We start from the raw sequence: 22,614 nt of genomic DNA, 5'->3' as shown, positions 1-22,614 counted from the left end.
ATGGCCTCGGAACACGGAGACCGAAAGGTCGAGCACGAATCATATAGTAGATATGATCAACATAGTGATGTTCACCATTGAAACTACTCTGTCTCATGTGATGATCGGACATGGTTTAGTTGATATGGATCATGTGATCACTTAGAGGATTAGAGGGATATCTATCTAAGTGGGAGTTCTTAAGTAATATGATTAATTGAACTTAAATTTATCATGAACTTAGTCCTGGTAGAATTAGCATATCTATGTTGTAGATCAATAGCTCGCGTTTAGCTCCCTTGTTTTATTTTTGATATATTCCTAGAGAAAAATTATGTTGAAAAATGTTAGTAGCAATGATGCGGATTGGATCCGTGATCTGAGGATTATCCTCATTGCTGCACAGAAGAATTATGTCTTTGATGCACCGCTAGGTGACAGACCTATTGCAGGAGTAGAGGCAGACGTTATGAACGTTTGGCTAGCTCAATATGATGACTACTTGATAGTTTAGTGCACCATGCTTAACGACTTAGAATCGGGACTTCAAAGACGTTTTGAATGTCATGGACCATATGAGATGTTCCAGGAGTTGAAGTTAATATTTCAAGCAAATACCCGATTTGAGAGATATGAAGTCTCCAATAAGTTCTATAGCTTAAAAGATGGAGGAGAATAGCTCAAGCAATGAGCATGTGCTCAGATTGTCTGGGTACTACAATCGCTTGAATCAAGTGGGAGATTAATCTTCCAGATAAGATAGTAATTGACAGAGTTCTCTAGTCACTATCACCAAGTTGCTAGAACTTCGTGATGAACTATAATATGCAAGGGATAACGGAAACGATTCCCAAGCTCTTCGTGATGCTAAAATCGACGAAGGTAGAAATCAAGAAAAGCATCAAGTGTTGATGGTTAACAAGACCACTAGTTTCAAGAAAAGGGCAAAGGGAAGAAGGGGAACTTCAAGAAGAACGGCAAGCAAGTTGCTGCTCAAGTGAAGAAGCCCAAGTCTGGTCCTAAGCCTGAGACTAAGTGTTTCTACTACAAAGGGACTGGTCACTGGAAGCAGAACCGCCCCAAGTATTTGGTGGATAAGAAGGATGGCAAAGTGAATAAAGGTATATTTGATATACAGATTATTGATGTGTATTTTACTAGTGTTCGTAGCAACCCCTCGGTATTTGATACTGGTTCAGTTGCTAAGAGTAGTAACTCGAAACGGGAGTTGCAGAATGAACAGAGACTAGTTAAGGGTGAAGTGACGATGTGTGTTGGAAGTGGTTCAAAGATTGATATGATCATCATCGCACACTCCCTATACTTTCGGGATTAGTGTTGAACCTAAATAAGTGTTATTTGGTGTTTGTGTTGAGCATGAATATGATTTGATCATGTTTATTGCAATACGGTTATTCATTTAAGTAAGAGAATAAATTGGTGTTCTGTTTACATGAATAAAACCGTATATGGTTACACACCCAATGAAAATGGTTCGTTGGATCTCGATCGTAGTGATACACATATTCATAATATTGAAACCAAAAGAAAAGTTAATAATGATAGTGCAACTTATTTGTGGCACTGCCGTTTAGGTCATATTTGTGTAAAGCGCATGAAGAAACTCCATGCTAATGGTCTTTTGGAATCACTTGATTATGAATCACTTGATGCTTGCAAACCATGCCTCATGGACAAGATGACTAAGACTCCGTTCTCTAGAACAATGGAGCGAGCAACTGACTTATTGGAAATAATACATACTAATGTATGCGATCCGATGAGTGTTAAGGCTCGCGGTGGGTATCGTTATTTTCTGACCTTCACAGATGATTTGAGCAGATATGGGTATATCTACTTGATGAAACATAAGTCTGAAACATTTGAAAAGTTCAAAGAATTTCAGAGTGAAGTGGATAATCATCATGACAAGAAATTAAAGTTTCTACGATCTGATCGCGGAGACGGATATTTGAGTTACGAGTTTGGTCTTCAATTAAAACAATGTGGAATAGTTTCACAAACTCATGCCACCTGGAACACCACAGCTTAATGGTGTGTCCGAACGTCATAACCGTACTTTATTGGATATAGTGCAATCTATGATGTTTCTTACCGATTTACCACTACTGTTTTGGGGTTATGCATTAGAGACAGCTGCATTCACATTAAAAGGGCACCATCAAAATCCGTTGAGACGACGCCTTATGAACTGTGGTTTGACAAGAAACCAAAGTTGTCGTTTCTGAACGGGGTTGCGATGCTTATGTGAAAAAGCTTCAACTTGATAAGCTCGAACCCAAATCAAAGAAATGTGTCTTCATAGGATACCCAAAGGAAACAGTTGGGTACACCTTCTATCACAGATCCGAAGGCAGGACATTCGTTGCTGAGAATGGATCCTTTCTAGAGAAGGAGTTTCCCTCGAAAGAAGTGAGTGGGAGGAAAGTAGAACTTGATGAGGTAACTGTACTTGCTCCCGTATTGGAAAGTAGTTCATTACAGAAATCTGTTCCTATGACTACTACACCAATTAGCGAGGAAGCTAATGATGATGATCATGTAACTTCAGATCAAGTTACTACCGAACCTCGTAGATAAACCAGAGTGAGATCCGCACCAGAGTGGTACGATAATCCTGTTCTGGAGGTCATGTTACTTGACCATGACGAACCTACGAACTATGAGGAAGCGATGATGAGCCCAGATTCCGCGAAATGGCTTGAGGTCATGAAATCTGAGATGAGATCCATGTATGAGAGCAAAGTATGGACTTTGATTGACTTGCCCAATGATCGGCGAGCCATTGAGATTAAATGGATCTTCAAGAGGAAGACGGATGCTGATAGTAGTGTTACTATCTACAAAGCTATAATTGTCGCAAAAAGGTTTTCGACAAGTTTAAGGTGTTGACTACGATGAGAATTTCTCACTCGTATCTATGCTTAAGTCTGTCCGAATCATGTTAGCAATTGCCGCATTTTATGAAATCTGGCAAATGGGTAAACAAAACTACATTCCTTAATGGATTTATTAAAGAAGGGTTGTATATGATGCAACCAGAAGGTTTTGTCAATCCTAAAGGTACTAACAAAATATGCAAGCTCCAGCGATCCATCTGTGGACTAGTGCAAGCATCTTAGAGTTGGAATATACGCTTTGATAAGTTGATCAAAGCATATAGTTTTATATAGACTTGCGATGAAGCCTGTATTTACAAGAAAGTGAGTGGGAGCACTACATCATTTCTGATAAGTATATGTGAATGACATATTGTTGATCGGAGATAATGTAGAATTATTCTGCAAAGCATAAAGGAATGTTTGAAAAGGAGTTTTTCAAAGACCTCGATGAAGCTGCTTACATATTGAGCATCAAGATCTATAGAGATAGATCAAGACGCTTGATAAGTTTTTCAATGAGTACATACCTTGACAAGATTTTGAAGTAGTTCAAAATGGAACAAACAAAGAAGGAGTTCTTGCCTGTGTTACAAAGGTGTGAAGTTGAGTAAGACTCAAAACCCGACCACGGCAGAAGATAGAAAGAGAATGAAAGTCATTCCCTATGCCTCAACCATAGGTTCTATAAAGTATGCCATGTTGTGTACCAGATCTATTGCATACCCTATCACTGCGTTTGGCAAGGGAGTACAATAGTGATCTAGGAGTAGATCACTGGACATTGGTCAAAATTATCCTTAGTGGAATAAGGATATGTTTCTCGATTATGGAGGTGACAAAATGTTCGTCGTAAAAGGTTACGTCGATGCAAGTTTTGACACTGATCTAGATGACTCAAAGTCTCAATCTGGATACATATTGAAAGTGTGAGCAATTAGCTAGAGTAGCTCCGTATAGAGCATTGTTGACATAGAAATTTGCAAAATACTTACGGATCTAAATGCGGCAGACCCATTAACTAAACTTCTCTCACAAGAAAAACATGATCACATCTTAGTACTCTTTGGGCGTTAATCTCATAGCAATGTGAACTAGATTATTGAATCTAGTAAACCCTTTGGGTGTTGGTCACATGACGATGTGAACTATGGGTGTTAATCACATAGTGATGTGAACTATTAAATCACATGGCGATGTGAACTAGATTATTGACTCTAGTGCAAGTGGGAGACTGAAGGAAATATGCCCTAGAGGCAATAATAAAGTTATTATTTATTTCCTTATTTCATGATAAATGTTTATTATTCATGCTAGAATTGTATTAACCGGAAACATAACACATGTGTGAATACATAGACAAACAGGGTGTCACTAGTATGCCTCTACTTGACTAGCTCGTTGAATCAAAGATGGTTAAGTTTTCTAGCCATAGACATGAGTTGTCATTTGATTAACGGGGTCACATTATTAGAGAATGATGTGATTGACTTGACCCATTCCGTTAGCATCGCACTTGATCGTTTAGTTTGTTGCTATTGCTTTCTTCATGACTTATACATGTTCCTATGACTATGATATTATGCAACTCCCGTTTACCGGAGGAACACTTTGTGTGCTACCAAACGTCACAACGTAACTGGGTGATTATAAAGGTGCTTTGCGGGTGTCTCCAAAGGTACTTGTTGGGTTGGCGTATTTCGAGATTAGGATTTGTCACTCCGATTGTCGAAGAGGTATCTCTGGGCCCTCTCGGTAATGCACATCACTATAAGCCTTGCAAGCATTGTAACTAATGAGTTAGTTGCGGAATGATGTATTAAGGAATGAGTAAAGAGACTTGCCGGTAACGAGATTGAACTAGGTATTGAGATACCGACGATCGAATCTCGGCCAAGTAACATACCGATGACAAAGGGAACAACGTATGTTATTATGCGGTCTGACTGATAAAGATCTTCGTAGAATATGTGGGAGCCAATATGAGCATCCAGGTTCCGCTATTGGTTACTGACCGGAGACGTGTCTCGGTCATGTCTACATAGTTCTCGAACCCGAAGGGTCCGCATGCTTAAAGTTTCGATGACGGTTATATTATGAGTTTATGAGTTTTGATGTACCGAAGGAGTTCAGAGTCCCGAATGAGATCGGGTACATGACGAGGAGTCTCGAAATGGTCGATACGTAAAGATTGATATATTGGACGACTATATTCGTACTTCGGAAAGGTTCCGAGTGATTCGGGTATTTTTCAGAGTACCGGAGAGTTACGGGAATTCGCCGGGGAGTATATGGGCCTTATTGGGCCATACGGGAATAGAGGAGATAGGCCGAAAGGAAGGAGGCCTGCGCCCCCCCTCTGGTCCGAATTGGACAAGGGGTGTAGCCTCCTTTTCCTTCTCCCTCTCCTCCTCTTTCCTTCACTCCTACTCCAACAAGGAAAGGAGGAGTCCTACTCCCGGTGGGACTAGGACTCCCCCCTTTGCGCGCCCTCCTCGTAGGCCGGCCACCTCCCCCCTTGCTCCTTTATATACGGGGGCAGGGGGGCACCTCTAGACACACAAGTTGATCAAGTTGATCGTCTCTTAGCCGTGTGCGGTGCCCCCCTCCACCATAGTCCACCTCGATAATACTATAGCAGTGCTTAGGCAAAGCCCTGCGTCAGTAGAACATCAACATCATCACCATGCCGTCGTGCTGACGAAACACTCCCTCAACACTCGGCTGGATCGGAGTTAGAGGGACGTCATCGGGCTGAACGTGTGCTGAACTCGGAGGTGCCGTGCATTCGATACTTGGTCGGTCGGATCGTGAAGACGTACGACTACATCAACCGCGTTGTGCTAACGCTTCCGCATTCGGTCTACGAGGGTACGTGGACAACACTCTCCCCTCTCGTTGCTATGCATCACCATGATCTTGCGTGTGCGTAGGAAATTTTTGAAATTACTACGTTCCCCAACATCTTTACCTCCATACTTTCCATAGTACTGAAACCAATCTTATCCAAGACATAAATTCTTGCATGGCAGGGGATAAGCTAGTAGAATAGTAAAAAATTAAAATTATAACTTGAAGCAAAAGAAGCAGAAGTCATGCTTAATTACAAAAAAAGACTTATCGTTGTGACTTACTGTATCCACTTCAAAGGTCTCATCCAGCTTGATGCTGAAGCGCCTACCACCAACTAGGTAAGGCCTGTCGCACAGGCTGCGCTCGCCTTCACAGTATTCACACATAAGGAATTCCTTTTCATTGTCAGACATTTCCTATGTTCATAGTTGAAACATTAATTGAAAATCGATCGAAGGCAACTACCAGGAAACTCAACACACAAATCACTATTACTCAATATGCAATGGGTTGACTTTAGGTTTGTCAAGTCTTCCTTCCTAAACTCTCATCTCACGTGTATGGTGGGAACTCCCTCTTTGATATTGCCACCGTCGGTGATGGTCGCTACTCTTCCTTTCCCTAGTGCATTACAAATATCTAGCACAAGGAAAAGGAAGAGAAGCGACCCCCACGACAACAGTCGGCATTCTTCTTCTCTCATATATGGTGGACACTCCCTCACCGTTTCGACCGTCGATGGTGGTCGCTACTCCTTCTTCCCCTAGTGCATAAGAAAGGTCTAGCACAAAGAGAAGAAGGAGAAGCAACCCCCACGACAACAGTCGGCATTCTTGTTCTCTCATATATGGTGGAGACTCTCCCTCACTGATTTTTTGACTGTCATGTATGGAGCCCCGACAGACTTAAAGTCCACTCGAAATGTCGTTGAATTCTCTTTCTAGCAAATCCGGGGCACTCGATGTTTCCTACATATATTCTAGCGCAAGTCATGCTTAAATTCACGGAAAAATCCGGCATGACCTTTTCTAAAATAGGACATATCAAGCGCCTGAAACTTGCCGGAACAGAAATGAATCAACTCTCTGGCAAAACATAGGCCACTCGGGGTTTCCCTGCGATACAAAGACGTCCATACACATACAACGATGCTTAAACTTGCAATTCCATCCGGATCAATTATCATGAGCATTCGCACATGAGCTCACCGACTAAGTACCCAAGTTCTATTCTAGTCAACACACCGAGGAGTGGAGAAGGAGGAGTTGGACTTTTAGCTCACCGACTCGGGTGTAGAGGAAGTAGAGGTAGCTCAGATGATGATAACTCCAAGGAGACACGACTCTACAAAGCCTGCATATTCCACCGAGTAAAATTTTAGATCATCAAATCTCATATAGCATTCTTTGATGACAAAGTGATAATGGCATAAAAATAATTAAATTTTACAATACATTTCTATATTGAAAAACAGAATTACAAAAATTTATATTCATAAATTTTCTTACTAAAAATAAACTAGTTCTATTAATTCAACTAGTTCAACTAAGCACTTACTATAAATAAAAATAATTATTTTTCTTACTAATTCAACTAGTTCTATTAAGCACTTACTATAAATAAAAATAATTAATTTTCTTTCTAATTCAACTAGTTCTATTAAGCACTTACTATAAACAAACTAGTTCTACTAACCACTTAAATTCTATGTACATTCTACAAAATTCTACCTATCTATATCATTGAAAAAACCTAGATTCTACCTATCTATACTATCAACTAAATCTATGGAGGAAGGAGGGGATGTGGATGAGGAGGGGGAGGGAGTAGGGGTTGTGGAGGGAGGAGGGGCTATGGAGGGAGGAGGTGTTGTTGATGGAGGCACTGCTAGAGGAGGGAGGAACAGGGGGAGTGACGAGGGGAGGAGGAGAGGCGGCTAGAAGAGGGAGGAGTGGGGAGGAGGAGGGAGGAGGAAGAGGAGAAGGAGGAGGCTTACCGAGGGCGGCGGCAGTGCAGCGACGGGGGTGATGGCAAGAGGAGGAGGACGACCGCGACAGTGAGACAGAGGATAGTGAGGAAGCGCGGTTTAGGAGAAAGCGCTACTGCTAAATTACCTAGCAGTAACGTGTTTCATGGGAAAGCATTACTACTACACTTAGCCTGGCGGCAACGGTGGGGTAATTTTAGTAGTAGCCCTCTTCTCCCTGGTCACGCTACTGCTATGTACATAGCAGTAGCGCCTTCTGTTGCCCCGCTCTACTACTAAGTAGTAGTACCGTCCTTTTTTAACCAGCGCTACTGCAAAAGTTCTGTGTATAATATTTTCCCTAACAGTGCTTTTACATTCATTGATTTTGTCTTAACCATCTTTCCCTAATAATAAAGCATGGATTGACTTTGTCGGGTTCACCATCACAAACGCTTTCTTTCTGTGAATTTACGCTTTTAGTTTGAATTTAAAACATATAAGCGAGGTGGTAATAATGTGTGACGCCCCAAGACCGGAGCTTCAGGTGCCTTCCAGGGTTTCCGGGTTTTCGTCATGTGAGTTGTTGATTTATTGCATTCATCTTTGCATCATGTGCATTGCATCATGTCATCATGTCATAAGTATTTTGCATCTCAACTAAATAATTTGTGTGGATCTTCGATCCATTTAAATCAAGGGAAGAGTGACTTCTCTTTATAACATTATCCTCCTAATATTTAGGGAGCTATTATAAATATTTCCATTCTTTTGGAATTTACCTTAACACACTTGCATATTAATTCCTTTGGCATTTTCTTCTTCAAGTGTTGACTCTCTAACCTTGCCTCGTATCCTTTCGTCATTTTCCGGAGCTCCACCTAAAATTTCAACATTTTTGGTCACTCCAAAAACCTCGTCCCAGTTCAAACCCATTTGAATTAAATTCAAATGAGTTTGAAATATTTTGTTCGATCGGGTTTTTTCTATTTTTCTCGGAACGGGCATATTTTTGTGAGTTCGGGAAAATTATCCCCATGCTCAAAATCCTTCCCTAACCCTCTCTTTCTTTTCCTCTCTCGAATTTCTTTTCTGTTAAAGGATTAAGTTTTAGAGAGAGAGAAGAGAATCCAGGCCCATCTTTTCCCCGCAGTCCAACCAGACCTAAGGCCCACCTAACTATACCTTGCGGCCTGACCTAGATGGCCCGACCAGCCGCCGGCCTCCCTAGGCCAAACTCCATCGCTGGCCCAAGGCCCAGCCGCACCCACCAACCCTAGCGCTATCCTTAGCCCGATCCTCCTGCGCCCTCTCCCTCTCGATCCCTCCCTCAGCGCCGCCAAGAGAGGAGGAACCGCGCTCGACCCTCCTCTGCCCGATTCCATCTCCCTGATCCCCTCGTTCTCTCCCTCGATCCCTTTCCTCGTTTCCCTCAGAGCCGCCAGGGGCCTAGGCTCGATCCTTTTCTTTCCCTCATCTGGATCTTCTCCTCCCTCCGTGCAGCCGCCTCCGACCGCGACCACAGGAGTAGGAGCTCCTCGGCTCGCGCACCTACGCCCATCCCTGGAGGTCTCCTTCCTCTCGTCCTCGAGCTTGCCTCGATCTCCAATGCCACCGGAGCACCAGCAGCCAACATGAGCTCGCCGGCGGCGACCAGCAGGAGCGCATCTTCGACGCCGGTCCTCATCCGCAGCACCCCGGCGCCGCTGCACCCCGTTTTCGACCCGGTCTGGCCGAGATCGGTCCGTCCTGCTTCGCCAGCCTCCTCCAGCGCCCGAACCTGCTCCGCCCTTCAGCCTCTATGTGCCCCCAAGCCCTGTGTCGTCAGCCTCGCCTCTGCTTCGAGCAGGAGACGAGCGCCCGTCGCTGCCTCAATCTGCGATGCCCGAGGCCACTTGGCTTTGTTTCGATCTGGATGCGTCGAGACCATCGTTGCAACGTTGCGACCTCTGCCCGGAGTACCTCAAATTCGTCTACATGAAACTGCCAAGTACCTCTACGCACGGATACCGTCAAGTACCTACACCGGCAAGGCTACACGGACGTTCGTTCCACTACAACACCGAAACATCAAGGTCGACTATGTTTTGTTGCCCCGTCCGGAGTCGTCAAGTACCCGAAGACCATATTAGCACCAAGTACATCTACCGCCGTCTTCGGAATCGCTAAGAACGTCAAGCACCCCTTCGAGATGATGAGACCGACAAGTTCAAATGACCCCAAGTAACTCTTTGAAAACGAGACGTATACCTCTACCGTCGCAAGAACCGAGACCGACAAGTCTGAAGATGCAAACGTCAAGTTCAACTACCGTCGCGTGAACCACTACTTCCCACGACGACCCCGTGAACAGCTACTTCCCCTTCAACACGTGTACCCCTACCGCCGAACTCGATCCGTTCCGTTAATGCACGCTTCAAAGGTATAACCCGAGGCGACGTCCATGAACGAATGCTTGCGATTTTGAGATGCTCGTGTTTGTACCGTGTCCAAATTGTCATGTCGTCAACTCGTGGGACACCCGGAATCCGGGAGCGCCCCACCATCTTTTGCACGCATCCGCACACTTTTCCTTTGCATCGGTATCTCAATCGAGTTACCGGAACCGGAACGTTGCCGTGGCACCGTTTTCGTTATCGTTGTCGTGGCACCCCTTTTCCTTTCCACCACGGTGACAAATGCTTCATAATGCTCTTGTCAAACTTTTAATAAAAATTGCATAAACTTGCACATGTCATCCGCATCATGATAACAACTTCAAGAATGTTTAAAGTGTTGTTTGCATTAAATTACTAATGCATATGGGGATTTACCGGGTTTGTTGTTTGTTATATCCGGCCCCATTTAAATTGTTTAGATGGTATAGTTTTGTTATGTTTCACCTCTTGACATGCTTAATAACATTTAATATTGTTGGGTACATAAATGAGATCGAACTAAATAACTTGAATGTGGTGTTTCGTCAATATGCAACGGAGTTGCATATTGAGCTCGACTTAATTTGTAGGATTGTTTGTGCACTTTGCCATGCCATGCCTCATTAAACCGGACATGCATCATACTTGTTTGCGCATCGTGCCATGCTTATGTGATGATTGTTTACTATGTTGTTTGCTTTCTTTCCGATGTGGCTTCTTTGGGTTAGTTCCGATAACGTTGCGTTTGTGAGGATCCGTTGGCTACGTCCGTTTGTCTTTTTCATGGACTCGTTCTTCTTCCTTGCGGGATCTCAGGCAAGATGACCATACCCTCGAAATCACTTCTATCTTTGCTTGCTAGTTGCCCGCTCTTTTGCTATGCCTATGCTGCGATACCTACCACTTGCTTATCATGCCTCCCATATTGTTAAGCCAAGCCTCTAACCACCTTGTCCTAGCAAACCCTTATTTGGCTGTGTTACCACTTTGCTCAGCCCCTTTTATAGCGTTGTTAGTTGCAGGTGAAGATTGGAGCTTGTTCCATGTTTGGAACATGGATATTCTGTTGGGATATCACAATATCTCTTATTTTAATTAATGCATCTATATACTTGGTAAAGGATGGAAGGCTCGGCCTTATGCCCGGTGTTTTGTTCCACTCTTGCCGCTCTAGTTTCCGTCATATCGGTGTTATGTTCCTTGATTTTGCATTCCTTACACGGTTGGGTTATAATGGGAGCCCCTTGACAGTTCGCCTTGAATAAAACTCCTCCAACAAGGCCCAACATTGGTTTTACCATTCGCCACCTAGCCTCTTTTCCCTTGGGTTAGGCCAGCCCAAGGGTCATCTTTATTTTAACACCCCCCCCCGACCAGTGCTCGTCTAAGTGTTGGTCTGAAACAGAGCCACTTGCGGTGCCACCTCGAGGAAACTTGAGGGCTGGTTTTAGCTGTACGTAGTGTTCACCCGGTGTTGCCCTGAGAACGAGATATGTGCAGCTCCTTTCAGGATGTCGGCGCATCGGCCGGTCTTGCTGGAAGTATAAACCGGCCGGACTGGATGACTCACTGGTAACCCGCCCGGAGCTTGGCGGTTCACGGGCTATCCACCCGGTCTTGGCGGTTCATTAGTAACCCGGCGGGCGGGTCAGATGGATGACGAGGCCCATGGCCCAGAAGGCCGGTTCACGTTTAATGGTGGGCCGGTTTATGAGGAAAGCACAAATATTATTCCCTTACAAAGGAAGCAAGACTAGGACTCCACTTGTAATAGAGTAATCCTAATCCTAACAGGACTAGTCATGTAAACCGCCCCTTCAACATATATAAGGAGGGGCAGGGCACCCCAAGAGGGACAAGATTGACAAGTTCCACAAGTTGGATAAGTTAGGTTTAGACAATAGCTCTCGAGATAGAACACTCTTGTAACCGTGATCATCATCATCAATATCAATGAAGCAGGATGTAGGCTTTTACCTCCACCGTGAGGGGCCGAACCTGGGTAAAAACTCGTGTCTCTCATCCCGCTCAACCCCTCTCAAGCTACCACATAGATGCGTTGGCCTCGCGACTAAGTCCTGACACTAAGGACATCTACCGTGACAATTCCACGACAGTTGGCGCCCACCGTGGGGCTCGCGCACGGTGGTGATGAGTTCTTGGAGGGATCTTTCACAGGGATCGAGAAGGTCACAATTGGCCGGATGAAGAAAACTCGACAAGAGATAATCTTCGGCACCAGCCGGCTAAACCCATGGTTTGGAGTTTCTGTTGTGTGCCACCGATACAACGTGATCCGTCGAAGTCCGAAGTTAAGATCAATTTTTCTACAATCACTTGTCGCCAAGGTTGGCAGGAATTATGCTGCATCCGCTGGGCGCTATGTCAGATCAATCAACAAACGTGTGTGTAAACAAGGATCCAACCCCGAGGCGCTATGTCAGAATAGTATTACTTTGATTATGCTACTGCTCTCATGAAAGCGACACTACATCAAAAATACTCCGCGACGGCTGTTCGTGTAAGGGGCTTGAAAGGTTCAGATTCGTTTTTAATTATTGCTTTGGTCAAGGTCAGCAACTAGCACTAGTATGCGAAGCTACTAGTAGTGTTGGTTCAGTTTTTCAATCACCAAAAGAAAGACCACACCCCGATCTGTTCAACTGGGATCGACCGGGAAATAGTCACGACCCAGGAGTGAGTTATCCATAGACACGGACTCCTACGTTTGACCTGCCACTTCCTTGCACGACAAAAACGCCGCCGCTGTCACAGTCCGGTTCAGAGTCAGTCCTTGACTTTGCCGCCTCACTCTGAGCTGCCCTCGGCTCCCAATCTTGCTCGGCCGCTGCGGCGCCTCGAGCTGCCAGATCGCCTGCTGCTGCGTCACCTCTGCCTTGGCACGAGTCCCCGTGCCAAGTCGCTCCTGCAACATGCCGCTACGGCTATGCTCCGGCCTCAGTCTCGCGCTGGGTCGCCGCCGCCACCATTTCGGCCCAACATGACCCTGCCTCGCCGGATCACCCACCTGAGCTCAGCACCTGCTGTCGTAACCCACGCTGCCGCCCCGATTTAAGGTCTCCTGAAATAAGAGTCACCCCGGTTTAAGATCTCTTTGAGAGAGTGGTTAAAGCACCGTGAAACTGCCATGGATGATTCATGGGCACTATATATATGGATTATCCATCGCCCGAACAACTCAGGTGACATCTATCTACGTCTATTTTTGACATATATTGTTTTTGTAAAAAGAACAATTACGTTGGTTTTGCATATTTTTATATGCAGGACAATTATTCGCCACAACCTTGGTGTTACACCATGCATATGGAGCGCGCACTGGCGTCATTATATACTGGCTTTTGACCATTCCGCACTGCTCAACGGACGCGTGCAAACCACCTGTGGTCCGGTTTACATCAACACGCGGCCGGTTCTCCATCCGCGCCGGTTCACAATACCCGCAGGCGGCTCTCCGTCCGCGCCGGTTTACAACTCCCGCGGCCAACTCTCCCGTCCGCGCCGACTTACTACGCTGCGGCCGACTCATCTGGCTGTGCCGTCTCTAAAGCTACGGCCGTCTTTGTCGTCCGTCTCTCGCGGCCTGGTCTACATCAACATACCGGGCCGCACCTGTCTGCATGAGCTGTTTATTGAGCGCCGCCACTACAGTTTTGATTAACTTCAAATCGCCAGTTGGAAGAAACCATTGGCCGAGTTGCTGACACGGCTCATATGGGATCATTTACAACCCGCCGCAGTCACCTCAACCTTCTGTGGATTCACATCGCGTTATCAACGCCAATGATATACATCTTCTGCTATGGTCAAATATGGAGAGCCTCAAGCCAACTCCTCGAGTCACCTTTGAGACTCGGGGGCTACAATGACATGACTCAGCAAATCTTGCCAGTTTCAGCCGGTTTAAGAAACCCAGGACGATGGAGGGAAAGATAACCCGGTCCCGGAGGCTACTGTTATATTGATGAAAATTTAAAGGCCATCAGAAAATTTCCGGCTTAGAAAGTATATGACAGTTACAAAATCACGGCTCAATGAAGAAGATCCGGGTCATCAGAAAGGATTCCGGTTTAAAATCCGGCTCAAGGGAAGTCAGTCTCACTGAAGCTCTCAAATATCCGGTTTACAATCCGGTTCAAGAGAAATCTATTCTCCCACAAAGCTCTGAAGCGCTCAAATCCGGTTTAACAATGTTCGGTTCAAAAGGGAATTAACTTCTCGCAAGTTCAAGTTTAAAGGCCGTCAGAAAATTTCCGGCTAAAAATGAAGATTCCGGTTTAAAATCCGGTTCAAGGGAAAGATGTCCCCCACAAAGCTTTGAAGCTCTCAATATCCGGTTCAAGATCCCAGTTCAAGAAGGATTTATCTCTTGCAAAAAATTAAAAATTGCCGAAGAGGACCTGCTGCCACAATGCGCGGTTCAAACATGGGTATCCCGCCTTACTGGCCTGACATATTATTGATCACATGGGGGCGTCTGCTTCATAAAGCGGGGTCTCTATTCTTTTACATCATGCGTGGTTAAACGGAGTTGTTCTGTTTTAAAGCGGCCTCCGGTTTACCCCTTGAAAATTTTATAAACATCACTTGGGGGCTTGGTCGTGTCCGAACCAATGCAATACCTCTTGATAGGTGAGAGCCACCAGATCACTTGGGGACTTGGTCACGTCTGAACCGGTCATGCCTCTTGATCGGCCTAAGGCCACAGAATCACTTGGGGGCTTGGTCGAACCCGAACCATTGCCATGCCACTTGATCGGCATAAATGCCACGGTTTCATTTGGGGACCTGGCTGACTTGAACCATAGCTACACCTATCGGGAGCTTGGTCGTGTCCGACCATGGTAACGCCATCTGATCAGCTCAAATAAGCCTCTTTTTGCAAATGGTTTTATCATTGCCTTTGCTTCAATATTTTCCTTAATAACTGCTTCTTTTATTTTTGTTGCATTTTTAAAACCAACATTGTTAATCCGGTTCAACTGTCAATTACAAATTGTCGAAACATGGTCAAATCTTAATCCAGCGACTATCTGCCTGGTTTGGTTTTAAGTTACCATCCTATTATGGAGTAAACCGGTGTTTATCAACCCGGCTCGGCTTTTAACTACAAGTTATCAGTACACGATCAAGTTATAATCCGGAGACTATCAGCCCGGTCTGGTTTGACTACGAGTCGCCAGTATTATATATGGTTAAACCGGTGTTTATCACAACCCGGCACGGTTTTATCATAAACCGGCACAATATGAAAGGAGTTATCATTACTCAAGATTGGGGTTATCACTCTTACTACAAAAAGTTGGTAAACCAACGATGTGATTCAATGTCACAGGTATGATATATTTCATATTTGATTATTCTTAAGTGCGGCATTGGTTATAAATCTGGGTTATATGTTGGGCATTATGACCCGTCCGGCGGTAAACCGCCAGGACACTTTAAACTTGTTGTATGCAGAAACAGGTTGAATAAAGCATGATTATAAATCACCGGTGTCTATTAAAACCGGCCTGGCTTTCGACTATATGTCGCCAGTATGATGATAAATTATTCTATGTTTATTAAACCGGCCTGGCTTTAAGACGATAAATCGCCAGTCTATGATGAGAAATTGTCCGGTGTTTATTAAACCGGCCTGGCTTTGGACTATAAGTTGCCAGTATATATTTGGATTGCGCCATTGGAATTATGCGCTTACAAATCATTGGGTATATTATTCAAATAGCCAACATGGCTGGATTTTTATTATGGTTATCAACAGCCAGTATTATGATTAAGGTTTTCAAAGTCGCTTTAAGCGCAATGGCTATCATATTATCAATAGATATGATTTATTCTACAATTGAAGGAATAGTCCCGAGTCGTTGCAGGCTTACAACCCAACACTTGGGGGCTACATTATTCAAATCGAGATTACATGCAAGTCTCATGTCGCTGTAGGCATGCATCATGACACTTGGGGGCTAATGCAAAGTCATTTTTACTAGTCTTATTGAAGACCCGACTCATCATATTATAATGAGCCGGCCCTTGGGGGCTACCAATTGCTCCTGTCAACAATTCAAGGTACACAAGTTTTTGTCCATAATATTGAAGGATCCATTGCTCAGTTGGTAAAGCACAAAGCTCTTAACCTTATGGATGTGGGTTCAAGCCCTACGATGGAAGCTACATTATAAGATGTTATTTTAATTGAAGTATATATCAAGTCCCGGTTCATTATTATCTTACTAAGCCGGCCCTTGGGGGCTACACATTGCTGCTCAAGTTTACATGATCATATTTACAAAGTCCCTGCTCATTATTGCATAATAACCCGGCCCTTGGGGGCTACATTGATTGAAGTTTTTATGAGCATAAGGCAATTTCAAGTCCCAGGTTGCTGCAAGCATGACAACCCGACACTTGGGGGCTACATATGTGGAATACTTAGTTCTGACTGGTGATTGAGATGAACAACCTGGATTTCTTCAAGGTTGCAACACTGATTGGAGCAAGTCTTAAGTTATCACTATATTCTCTTCTTAAGACTTGGGGGCTACATGTATTATGCATGTAAAGGAGAACATCTTCAAAATTTTCAATTTTGAGCAGATCAGGAAGATCAATTGTGTGACCCGGCGTTGGTAACAATCATAACCCGGTGTCTATAAACGGTCATGACCCGGGATCATCAGTTCTTATAACCCGGCAATTTTGGCAATGATAAACCGGCAAGTTCTACATTTTCAAACTGGCTGATATCAGTTGAATATTTGAAGACCAATATTTTTGTCAAATCAAGAGCATTGAAGGCCGATTCAAATGGATTCTTTATTCTCAATATCTTCTGCAAGCAAATTGAGTATGGAGCTGGCTTATTGACCCGGATTTTCTAGAAGAAGGAAATGACAAGGATGATCAGGTGCCGATTTACAAGAATTTTTAACCCGAAGCATAACCTGTCAAATTTGCTCTTGAGTTTATGTTGCAGATCAGTTTAACATGGATAAATCCAAATTAAATTGGGGGCTAATGTCGGGGATATACCCCGTGGCGTAAACCGGCCGGAAGTATAAACCGGCCGGACTGGATGACTCACTGGTAACCCGCCCGGAGCTTGGCGGTTCACGGGCTACCCGCCCGGTCTTGGCGGTTCATTAGTAACCCGGCGGGCGGGTCAGATGGATGACGAGGCCCATGGCCCAAAAGGCCGGTTCACGTTTCATGGTGGGCCGGTTTATGAGGAAAGCACAAAGAATATTCCCTTACAAAGGAAGCAAGACTAGGACTCCACTTGTAATAGAGTAATCCTAATCCTAATAGGACTAGTCATGTAAACCGCCCCTTCAACATATATAAGGAGGGGCAGGGCACCCCAAGAGGGACAAGATTGACAAGTTCCACAAGTTGGACAAGTTAGGTTTAGACAATAGCTCTCGAGATAGAACACTCTTGTAACCGTGATCATCATCATCAATATCAATGAAGCAGGATGTAGGCTTTTACCTCCACCGTGAGGGGCCGAACCTAGGTAAAAACTCGCGTCTCTCGTCCCGCTCAACCCCTCTCAAGCTACCACATAGATGCGTTGGCCTCGCGACTAAGTCCTGACACTAAGGACATCTGCCGTGACAATTCCACGACACTTGGGTTAGGCCAGGCCAAGGGTCATCTTTATTTTACCCCCCCCCCCCTGACCAGTGCTTGTCTAAGTGTTGGTCTGAAACAGAGCCACTTGCGGCGCCACCTCGAGGAAACTTGAGGGCTGGTTTTAGCTGTACATAGTGTTCACCCGGTGTTGCCCTGAGAACGAGATATGTGCAGCTCCTTTCAGGATGTCGGCGCATCGGGCGGTCTTGCTGGACTTGTTTTACCATTGTCGAGGATGTCTTGTAACCGGGATGCCAAGTCTGATCGGATTGTCTTGGGAGAAGGAATATCCTTCGTTGACCGTGAGAGCTTGTGATGGGCTAAGTTGGGACACCCCTGCAGGGATTTGAACTTTCGAAAGTCGTGCCCGCGGTTATGGGCAGATGGGAATTTGTCAATGTCCGGTTGTAGAGAACTTGACACTTGACTTAATTAAAATACATCAACCATGTGTGTAACCGTGATGGTCTCTTCTCGGCGGAGTCCGGGAAGTGAACACGATGTTGGAGTTATGATTGACGTAGGTTGTTCTAGGATCACTTCTTGATCATAGTTTCTCGACCGTGCTTTGCCTTCTCTTCTCGCTCTCATTTGCGTATGTTAGCCACCATATATGCTAGTCGCTTGCTGCAGCTCCACCTCATACCTTTTACCCTTCCCATAAGCTTAAATAGTCTTGATCACGAGGGTGTGAGATTGTTGAGTCCCCGTGACTCACAGATACTTCCAAAACCAGTTTGCAGGTGTCGATGAAATCGTGCAGGTGACACAACCTAGCTCAAGGAGGAGCTCGATGGAGATCTTGTCCTTTGTGTTGTTTCGTTCTAGTTGATCAGTAGTGGAGCCCAGTTGGGACGATCGGAGATCTGTGTAGCATTTGGGGTAGTCTTATTTTATTTTGGTTCCGTAGTCGGAGCTTGTTTGTATCTGGATGATGTAATGCTTTATTCATGTATTGTGTGAAGTGGCGATTGTAAGCCAACTATGTATCTCTTTCCCTTATATATTACATGGGTTGTGTGAAGATTACCTCACTTGCAACATTGCTTTCAATGCGGTTATGCCTCTAAGTCGTGCTTCGACACGTGGGGGATATAGCCGCATCGAGGGCGTTACATAATGTTGTCATCGATATAGATTTGACAAATATCGTTTGCTAGATATAGAAAAAACGGTTCAATCCCACCGACAAATAAAAATGAGGCCCACGGGTCATTCCGTCTCGCTCCTGTCTCGGGTTCGTAGAGGAGGCAGATCGCATCTTCCTTCGGCGGCGGCGGCGGAGAGCCATCCTTCGATGCCCTAGGCAGACTCACGACCCTCCACATGCTTGTGACGACGACATGCCCCACCAGCCCTAGCGCTCGATACGCCCAAGAGCCGCAGCCGCTCCTCACCTGATGACCCTCGCGATCTAGATTTGGAGGAGGGGTCGCCTCCTGTTCCGTCCCGTGCACCGGATGTGGAAGACGGATAGAGGAGCGAGGGAGGGGGCAAGCATAGATGATTCTGGCGGTGCTGCTTCTCAGAACGGTGGCAAAGGAGGAGGCTACTTTGGTTCTGACATGCAGCGACCGGTGTGGCAGGAGATGGGGTTGGCTGCTAAAGCGGTGAAACATGGATTGTTGAAGGTACGTGTGATATAGATTGTTTGGGTAATCTGTCGTCAGTCCTAACGGATGCTAATACGTGAATTTTGTAGGAGCGATTAGGTCACGTGGATGGCTTCACCAAGTAGCCATGGTATTTGTGGGGAACATTGCAGTCCCAAATTTACTCCAATGACCCTGTTCGGCCAACTAGGATGAATTTCAAGCTATCTACATCATCGTCCTCATTCAGATATTTAGCAATTCAAAATTTGGGCCAAACCTAGAAGAAAGCATGTTCCTCTTATATAAGATAATAAATCTCTGATGTTGTCATCATTGGTCTTGATGTTGGCGGTACGTACATGCCGTTTGTGCTGCTGGCTCTCGAGCGTGACAGACAGTTGTAGCTCCTTGACTGATCTCGGTCGAAAGTTTCAAAGCGAGGATTGACATGGCTGGAAATTACACTGATTTATCACTGACAGATCTGTCTTTCTCCAGCTATTTTGTAGGGGCTAGCTATAGGAAGACAGGCTTCATGTTCTGGATTTTGACACATATGATGGAGATTTAATGGATAAAGTCCATGACTAATTACCTACTTTAGGAAATCACAAAACAGTGAGCTAAATATAGGCCCGTTGAGCAGATGAAACATGCATGTACACATATATCATGGTTTACCTCCTAGCTGCAGCATGTGTGCTCGACCGGGCACTGCTTGCATTTTAGGTTCATTGACATCTCACCTCGCACATATGGTAATTTTAGGTACTTTGTTATTGATCTACTTCTATCTTCCTACACTTTTTTCATATACCCTTATATTCTGGGCCATGATATATAAGCACTCAATAAAGCTATTCCGACATACTTTGATCGCCACCTTGCTTTGGGTCATCATATAGACATGAGTATTTAATTGTTTAATTTTATCTAATTTATTCTGACAATTTTCAAATTTAATTTGATTGAGGACCTAAAACATCACCGCACTATGACAACAGAATTGGAGTGGTCTCTTATGTGTAATTTGATGTCTTAACTTCTTAAATAGGACATTGTAGACGGACAATGCTTTACTGGACATATTGGAGTTGGCTTTGCTAATCAACAAAGGAAGTGGCATGGGTTAAGGACTTAAGGTGCTAATCTGGTGAATTGTATTACCATTGTATGCTTCTCAATATAAGTCTACAAGGAGTTTGTTGATCCTCTTGCCTAATATGATGAATTCTACATCTGAAAAAAAGGATCAACTCGAGGGTCTGAAAATTAGGGTAACACTTTCATATCTTCTGATAAGCTTTGTTGATTTTTCAATTCTTAATTCTATTTCTCAGCATCTCAGTTTTGGTAATGTAGATTGGTGCTACAAAACATAGCAAGCCACCTGACATCCGTGTCATGTTGCTGATCTTCATTTTTTTAATATTCATCATACTATTCTGAACTTCGTATCTCCTTTAAATAGAAAGTGATTATTCATTTAACATTTAAATGGGTGAAACTTCATATGTTGTTAGCATTGTGTGACATCCTGATTTCTAGGTGATTCAGTTTTGTTATTTAAAGCCGTGACCCATTTTTTAAATAAAAAAGTTGAACCTCAGAACATATGGATGTTGCACATAACAAAGCTTTATTTCTTAAATTTCACCCCTCCGCCCTCCTTCCCTTTTGCTTCCTTCCTGCATAGGCAGCCGATTTGAAAGAAAATAGTGAAGCACTGAGTTGATGTGTTTGCTGTTGTGGCATTCTTCAGTTCGAGGAGCTTCGTTTAGGAATTGCTCCAAAATAAACCAGAATCCGCCATGTCTACCTGTCTGATTCAAAAGGAAGCTCCTGGAAGTACAGAACCTCTGAGAATTCTTTTTACAGGAAGCACTTTCGATTGTCAATATGTATATCTAAGTTGTATAGTGCAAATAATTGAGTGGACTTCAACTTTGCTGTAGAAATGAATGTTGTTCTTGCTGTAACATCATGTAGTTTCTGATGCTTCGTAGTTTAATTTTGGTCAGTGGGCTTGGTGCTGCAGGAGCGGGTGTACATGATGCTGAACTTACAGGGCAAGGAGTACGCGGTACTAACTAACAACGAGGACGAGGAGGTGGGCGAGCGGAGGGCACCAAAGTGGACCCGAGTCCGGTCAGCGTTTAAGGAGGCACATACCAACCTATCAAACACTAACAGTCATGTTGCACTTTAAGGTATGTGTTTAGTAACATTGATACTATCTTAGGTTGATGCTGCCTACAGTTTTCTTTCATGTTTTTTAGCCTGTCCCGCGAGAAACATTACTACTAGCATTTGACTGATTATTACTATGTGAATGAATGTTCCAACACATTAATGATTATCTGCTACTGCTACGCTCCATCACTACTAATTTTTGATATGTTTTTCCAAGACAATTAACTGATTCTCCTCACTACTATTCTATTCGTGCAGATTGGGTCAAGTTAATTTCCAATTTTATTCTCCATCCCTTTTGAATTGCCTTATCATCTACACTAGATATTTATGAATAACAGTGTCTTGGTTTGATAGAATTTGAATATGATAGTTCATGTTTCTTTTTCTTTTTTGCTTACACACATTTTTAGCAACATCATGATTTGTGATAGAATAGGCTACCATTAAACCATTTTTTGACTAATTTTAACATAGCAAATTTACCATTCTGCTGGTAATAATATCTGGATTATGATTGCATTAACATTCAGCATATACTCATCTTCCTCTCCATCCACATACTTTCAACTACTTGAAGCTACATATGGCTTCCAGAGATGAGAATTGTAAGTTCCTTCGCGCGCCCAGCAGCAGGAAGCCTAGGAAGCCTTTGGACTGGCGCGTCATGAATCCTAAAGGCTTTTTGTATAGCGGCAAAGAGGAAGGCTTTTTAATTCAGACTCAGTTGCTGCTAGCTCCATTCTGCTTCCAATTACATTTAATTTAAGTACACACATATTTTCTCTCCCGGTGCAACGCATGGGCATATGTGCTAGTAAAGATTAATGGCTGAGATTTAAAAGAAATATGTTGTTTGGCTGCATGCAACGATTCCACACGCATAATGCCTGCCTGGGCCTTAATGTGTTTTATATGGCCCAACCAAAGCAGCCCAACTTAGAATCGCTTCGTCCTTTCATCCTATGTCGCTTGCCTTTTTTGCTTCCGTCGCTCAGCATATCCTCGTTATGGCATTTCCTAAACGGCGCCCGTTGCGCCCATTACAGGCATTT

The sequence above is a fragment of the Triticum dicoccoides genome, chromosome 7A, assembly GCF_002162155.2.
Source record: "Triticum dicoccoides isolate Atlit2015 ecotype Zavitan chromosome 7A, WEW_v2.0, whole genome shotgun sequence".
Lineage (NCBI taxonomy): Eukaryota > Viridiplantae > Streptophyta > Magnoliopsida > Poales > Poaceae > Triticum > Triticum dicoccoides.
The sequence above is the reverse complement of the archived record's forward strand: the minus strand, read 5'-3'. Positions refer to the sequence as shown.